We start from the raw sequence: 6000 nt of genomic DNA on the forward strand, positions 1-6000 counted from the left end.
ATTTTTTATTAGTCCACAGGTTTTTTCTCTCGGATCATAAAATAAATCACTTTTACTTTAGTCTGTTTTTCTTGGTCGCAAATTGTAGCGTCTTTTCCCGGGTACTGTCTGGTCCAGAAATAGTAGCTCAGGTTCCACAGAGTTCAATTGTTCTGGTGGTGGCGCAGTTTCTGAAAAAATGTTCCCACTTTTGCAATCAGGATTGGCTTCTTTCACACGTTCATCACTTGTGCGCTCTGAGTCAGTGCCTCCTTTTCGGACCCATTGGTCATGTGGCAGAGGGAAGGGTATTTTCTTACAATGGATCCCGTGGACCCAATTGGCCTTCCCCTCCACTCTAACAGTCGACCTTGTGGACAGGAGGACGAGGTGAGGCCCGGTCCATCTGGGCTGGTCGTTTCTTGTTCTTTGGAAATTGCGGACAAGCACCCAGGAACCGGGGTCAATGGAGTGACCCGGTGTCTCAGAGACCGGAGGCAAGGTGTTGTGGACCGGTTGATATAAAACACGCAATTTAGCCGTCAATTCATACAAATAGTCAAGCAAAATGGGGTGTTGCAGCTCGCTAAACTTCGTGGGCCTAGGCACTCCCCATATGTTGGCTGGCCGACCAAAGATTATTTCATAGGGGCTGAGTTTCATTCGCGAATGCACAGTCATTCTGGTGGATAGGAGTGCTAAGGGTAGAGCGTCAGGCCATTTAAGACCTGTGCTCGCTTGGATTTTGGCCAATTTAAGTTTAAGCGTGCCATTGTAACATTCCACTAATCCAGCTGATTGGGGGTGATTTGCAGCGTGGAACTTCTGCCTGATGCCTAGCCCTTCACACACTCTTTTCATCACACAACCCACAAATTCACTTCCGTTGTCCGACCAGACCATTCTAGGCATTCCGAACCTGGGGAAGAACTCTTTCACAAGGGCTTTCGCTGTGGACAAGGCAGTATTGTCCCTTAGGGGATAGGCTTCTACCCATCTTGAGAAGGCACAAACAACCACGAGCACATATTTTAAGTTGTTGCACCTCTCCATGTGTATGAAATCTAGCTGCAAAACCTCGAACGGATACGTAGGAGGTGCAAAATGACCAGCTGGAGTTGGGGTTCCCCAACCAGGATTGTGCTTCAGACATACCATGCAATTCTTGACAACATTCTCTGCACACTTGGGAATCCCTGAATTCTTCCACACTGGGGCCAACAACTCGCAAATCCCTTTCGCGCTGATATGGGCCATCCCATGAGCCATTGTAACCACTGCAGGCACATATGCATCGGGTAACAACCATCTCTGTTGCTTTGTCGATTCAATCCAACAACCATTTGCATCCATTCTCCCTGTACTTTCTCTCCACATGCTTAACTCTTTCTCCGTGGCCTCAGCTTGGATGGACTTCACACTTTCTATCGTGTCTTCACATATTCCAACATCACCAGTCCATCTTTCTGGGCTCGCAACATACATTCGGCTCATCATATTCTTTGCAGTTTCCTTAGCAGTTTCATCAGCAAATGCATTTCCACGACCAACATCATCAATCACTTTCTTGTGTGCACTACATTTCACGATCGCTACTTTCAGGGGCAACGTCAGTGATTCAAGAAGCTCATTCACCAACTGACCATGCTGAATCTTAGCTCCATGCGAAGTCAGGAACCCACGTTCTCTCCACAATCGTCCAAAACTGTGAGCCACTCCAAAAGCATACTGGCTGTCGGTATAGACAGTCACTTTCATTCCTTTGGATAACACACATGCTCTCGTCAGTGCCACGAGTTCAGCGGCTTGAGCTGAACCATGTGGTATTCGCGCAGTTTCAACGATTGTGTGCAAAGTTGTGACAGCATATGCTGTAGTCACGTTACCATTTGGGAGTTTAAAGCATGAACCATCCACCCATAATGTACCATCACTTTCAGCAAGAGGAGTGTCGAATAAATCAACTCTCCCTTTCGTCTCTTCCTCTGTTCTGAGGAAACAATCGTGCTGTTCTGAAGCATCCGATTCCTCAGCAATTGGTAACAATGTGGCTATGTTCAAGGTACTGCACCTTTTGATGTGCACATGGCTCGCTAGTAGCGTCAATTCATAACTGGACAGTCGAGCACTAGTTAAGTGCTGTGTCTTGGTCCTATTTAACAATGTGTCTACTGCATGCGGGACCATCACGATTAGTGTATTATTCATTACTAGACCTGCAGACTGTCGAATAGAAACAGCTGCTGCTGCTGTGGCCCTTAGACAACTTGGCAATGCTCGTGCTACCGGATCCAAAGTTGACGAAAAATAGGCGCATGGCCGCTGTCTATCTCCGTATAACTGAGTCAGCACGGACAATGCACAGCCCTCCTTCTCGTGGACATATAATGTGAAAGGCTTACTGTAGTTGGGGTTACCTAACACAGGGGCCGAACATAATGCGGTGCGTAATTCGAGAAAACTTTTCTGACACTCATCAGACCAAGGAATGGGATTGGGTGTATTTGTACACGTTAGTGCCAATAAGGGTTTGGCTAATAACGAAAAATTTGGAATCCACTGTCTACAGTACGATGTAATGCCCAAGAAAGCGCGTACTTCTCTCTGCGTTCTTGGCACATTCAATTTAGCTATTGCCTGAATTCTTTCTGGGGTCAGTTTCCTTCCCTCCTTCGATAAGAGATGACCTAAGTAGGTCACTTCTTGTCGACAATATTGAAGCTTGGAAAGTGACACCTTGTGATGTAGATCACATAGATGACGCAGTAATTCCAACGTGGCCATTTTACATATTTTCTCAGTATCCGCAGCTATGAGCAAATCGTCCACGTACTGTACGAGAGTGGAACCTTTGGGCAAAACCATTGCGTCAAGCTGACTTTTCAGAGCTTGACTGTATATTGAGGGGCTTTCACAGTAGCCTTGAGGGGCGCGTTTAAAGCGGAAGCTGCGACCACCTAAACTAAAGGAAAAAATATCCCTGCTTCCCTCAGCAATCGGGATACTGAAGAAAGCATTCTTCAGGTCAATCACCGAAAACCAGGATGCAGAGGCTGGAATCATAGTCAATAATGTTGTAATGTCGGGGACGACTGGGAATTGTGGCACCACTATCTTATTTACTTCCCTAAGATCAATCACGAATCTATACACAGGTGGCTGAGAAGGGTCAGTTCGTTTTAAAACAGGCAGAACAGGACTATTGCAAACATTGCCTCGTGTTTCTTCAATTACGTCTTTCTCAATCAACTCGTAAACAATCGCTAGCAAAGCTTTTTCACCCTCATTGGATATTCTGTATTGGGGAATTCGTGGCATTTTGACATTCGGTTTCAATGTTACAATATACGGTGGAATTTCTAAAAGACCTACATCATTCGGACCAGTAGCCCAAAGAATATCTGGAAGAAGTGCCAATTCTGCTGGAAGCGTATTTCTCGACAAATACATGGGAGAAACCACTTTCTTACCTAAAGTCAGTTGTACTCCTGAGGGAGAACAGTACAAAGTCGCATACAATCTTTTTAGCAAATCTAATCCTAGCAAATTTTCACCACAACCTGTTGTCAAAATAAGGGGTGCTTCGAATTCACAAGGACCAACAGAAAGAGATAAAGGGTCAGAAATCGGATATCTAACCGGGGCGCCAGAAAAACCTACGGAAACGTTCATTTCGCCAGACAAAGGTGCGCCAGGGAGTTTGGAGTGCATAATAGAACTCTTTGTAGCACCAGTATCCAACAGAAAAGGTTCTGACACACCCGATGTAATCACCTCAACGTAAGGTCCACTCTGATCTACTGGAACTGAAACAACTCCCTCTCCTTGTCTAAGGCTGTCCTAGCAATCATTATTCTCCCACTGCTCATTTTCTGTGTAATACTCATCAACGTAGTATTGAGCTGTCCTGTCAGATACGTTATTTTGCTGGTCAAACCTGTTCATAGAGTTTTGTGGTGGAAGGGGACGTGCGTCCTGAGGGGCGTTTCCACGCCCTCTACCTCTAGGCGCTTGCTGACTACCACGACCTCTTACGCCAGTAATTCCATTCGCACGTTGTGGCAGGGCAGGACAGTCATATTTGTAATGACCCTCTTGTTTGCAGTATAAACACTGGTTGGGACCTACGCGGTTTTGATTGTAATCGAATCTCTGCAAGTTTCTCTGAGGCTGCTGAAAAGTGTTCTGGTAGTGATTCGGACCATTATTATTTTTATTACCACCACCACGTGGCGGATAGGCTTGCTGTAGCAAAACCTTCGTTTTGAGTTCTCTAGTTTTCTTCTCTACTTTATCTTTCTCATCCTTGTCTCTATTCTCGTAGTACTGTGCGATAGCTAATATCTGGGCTGAAGATGAGACTGCCCAAGAACTTTCCGAATCTTTCAATTTCCTACACAAGTCTGGAAGTAGATTGTGCACAAATTTATCGACAAACAATCTCTGACCACCTTCTGTGGTCATATCTTGACCGCTGTGGTCAATGAATGTTTCTTCAAATCTGGTGAAGAAATCTGAAACAGTTTCTTCTTTCTTTTGCTTGCATGCAGATAACTTATCCCAATTTACGCGTATTGCAGGCATTATCGTTTTCATGTAATCTACTATTCTACCAGGTAGTTCCGCTATCAGAGGCTCAGGCTTGGCACCACCAACTTGTCGTGCATCTGCAGCAGTAATATTAGCCCACGTGTCACCTAATTCCTGGTCATGATCTACATGACGAATTTTTCCCCATAAGGTCTGTGGAACAACGTTCCCGAATAACATATCGATATCGGCCAAATTCATTATACATGACCCAGCAGTTTGCGACAATTCTTTATAGTACCCTGCAGGATTTTTACGCGGATCTGGTAGTGTTTGTTTGAGTGCTAAAACTTCAGCTCGCTTCCATGGAACATGTACCCATACGCGGTGAAAGTGGGGCAGGACAGGTGGGACAGCTGTCGCGTCACCCTCTCTCCATTGTGGGGGAACTTCTCTCATAGGGTATTGTCGTGCCTTTTTCCTACTAGATGCACTAGATTCCGATGGTGACCCAGAACTACTTCCCTTACTTCGATATGATAATAGCATTTCAACTGCTTTTTCCACATCGGGACCCACAATCATACCCTCTCCAAACTTAAATCGCACACGACACATCTCTAGCGGGATGCATTCTTGATCATTGTCTTCTAAATCCTCGCCAAGAAAGACACACATCTGTTCAAACACATATCTCTGTGTCGCTGCTTCCCATTGATGGAAAACTTCCATGACAGACTGTAAATCATATTTTGCAGTGTCCATGACCCATTTCCGAGCTAAACTATTCAGGGAATCTCTCTCTTGATAATCAGGCAGTTGACTTCGCAACTGTCTTCTACTTATGTTAGGGGTCGTAGCAGGCGACCCGAAAAGGGGTAAAAGAAGATTAGTAACAGTGCTGGCCATTTTCTGCCGAAGGGAAGGTGAAACGGAAGGACAAACAGATGAAAAAACGGGGTGAGATAAGGCGGGGGTAGAGATGGCAGAAGAGGTATCAGGAATAATAGATGTGGTACTAGGCAAAATCATAGAGGGGGCATTAGGACATGTAGAAAGTACAGTAGGCAAAATCGTAGAAAACATAGATGAAACAGAAGTGGTCGGTGGGCCTGGAGGAGGCTGCACCGAAGAAGTAGGAGCCAGCTGAAGAACAGCTGGTGGGTGCTGTGGAAGAGCCAGAGGCGCAGCTTGTGCAACTAAAGGTTGCGGGGGTGCTGTAGCATTCTGCGCATAGGGGGGTGGCGAAGTTAATAATTGCGACATTAATTGGTCTTTTTCACGCTCTTTTGCTGTCCCTTGCTGAAGAGACGGCAAAACTGGATAACACTTATCTATTGCCATTTTACGTTGCCTGTGCAACTGCTCATTTATCTGCTCTTCCTTATTATCTTTAAACTGCACGGCAGCTTGCATTACTGAAAGTCCCCCTTCTCTCTTATTTTTCTTAGCTAATTTAATTTCTTTTTGTTTGGCTTCTTTGCGCCATAG

The sequence above is a fragment of the Lissotriton helveticus genome, chromosome 12 (assembly GCF_964261635.1).
Source record: "Lissotriton helveticus chromosome 12, aLisHel1.1, whole genome shotgun sequence".
NCBI classification, from domain to species: Eukaryota; Metazoa; Chordata; class Amphibia; order Caudata; family Salamandridae; genus Lissotriton; species Lissotriton helveticus.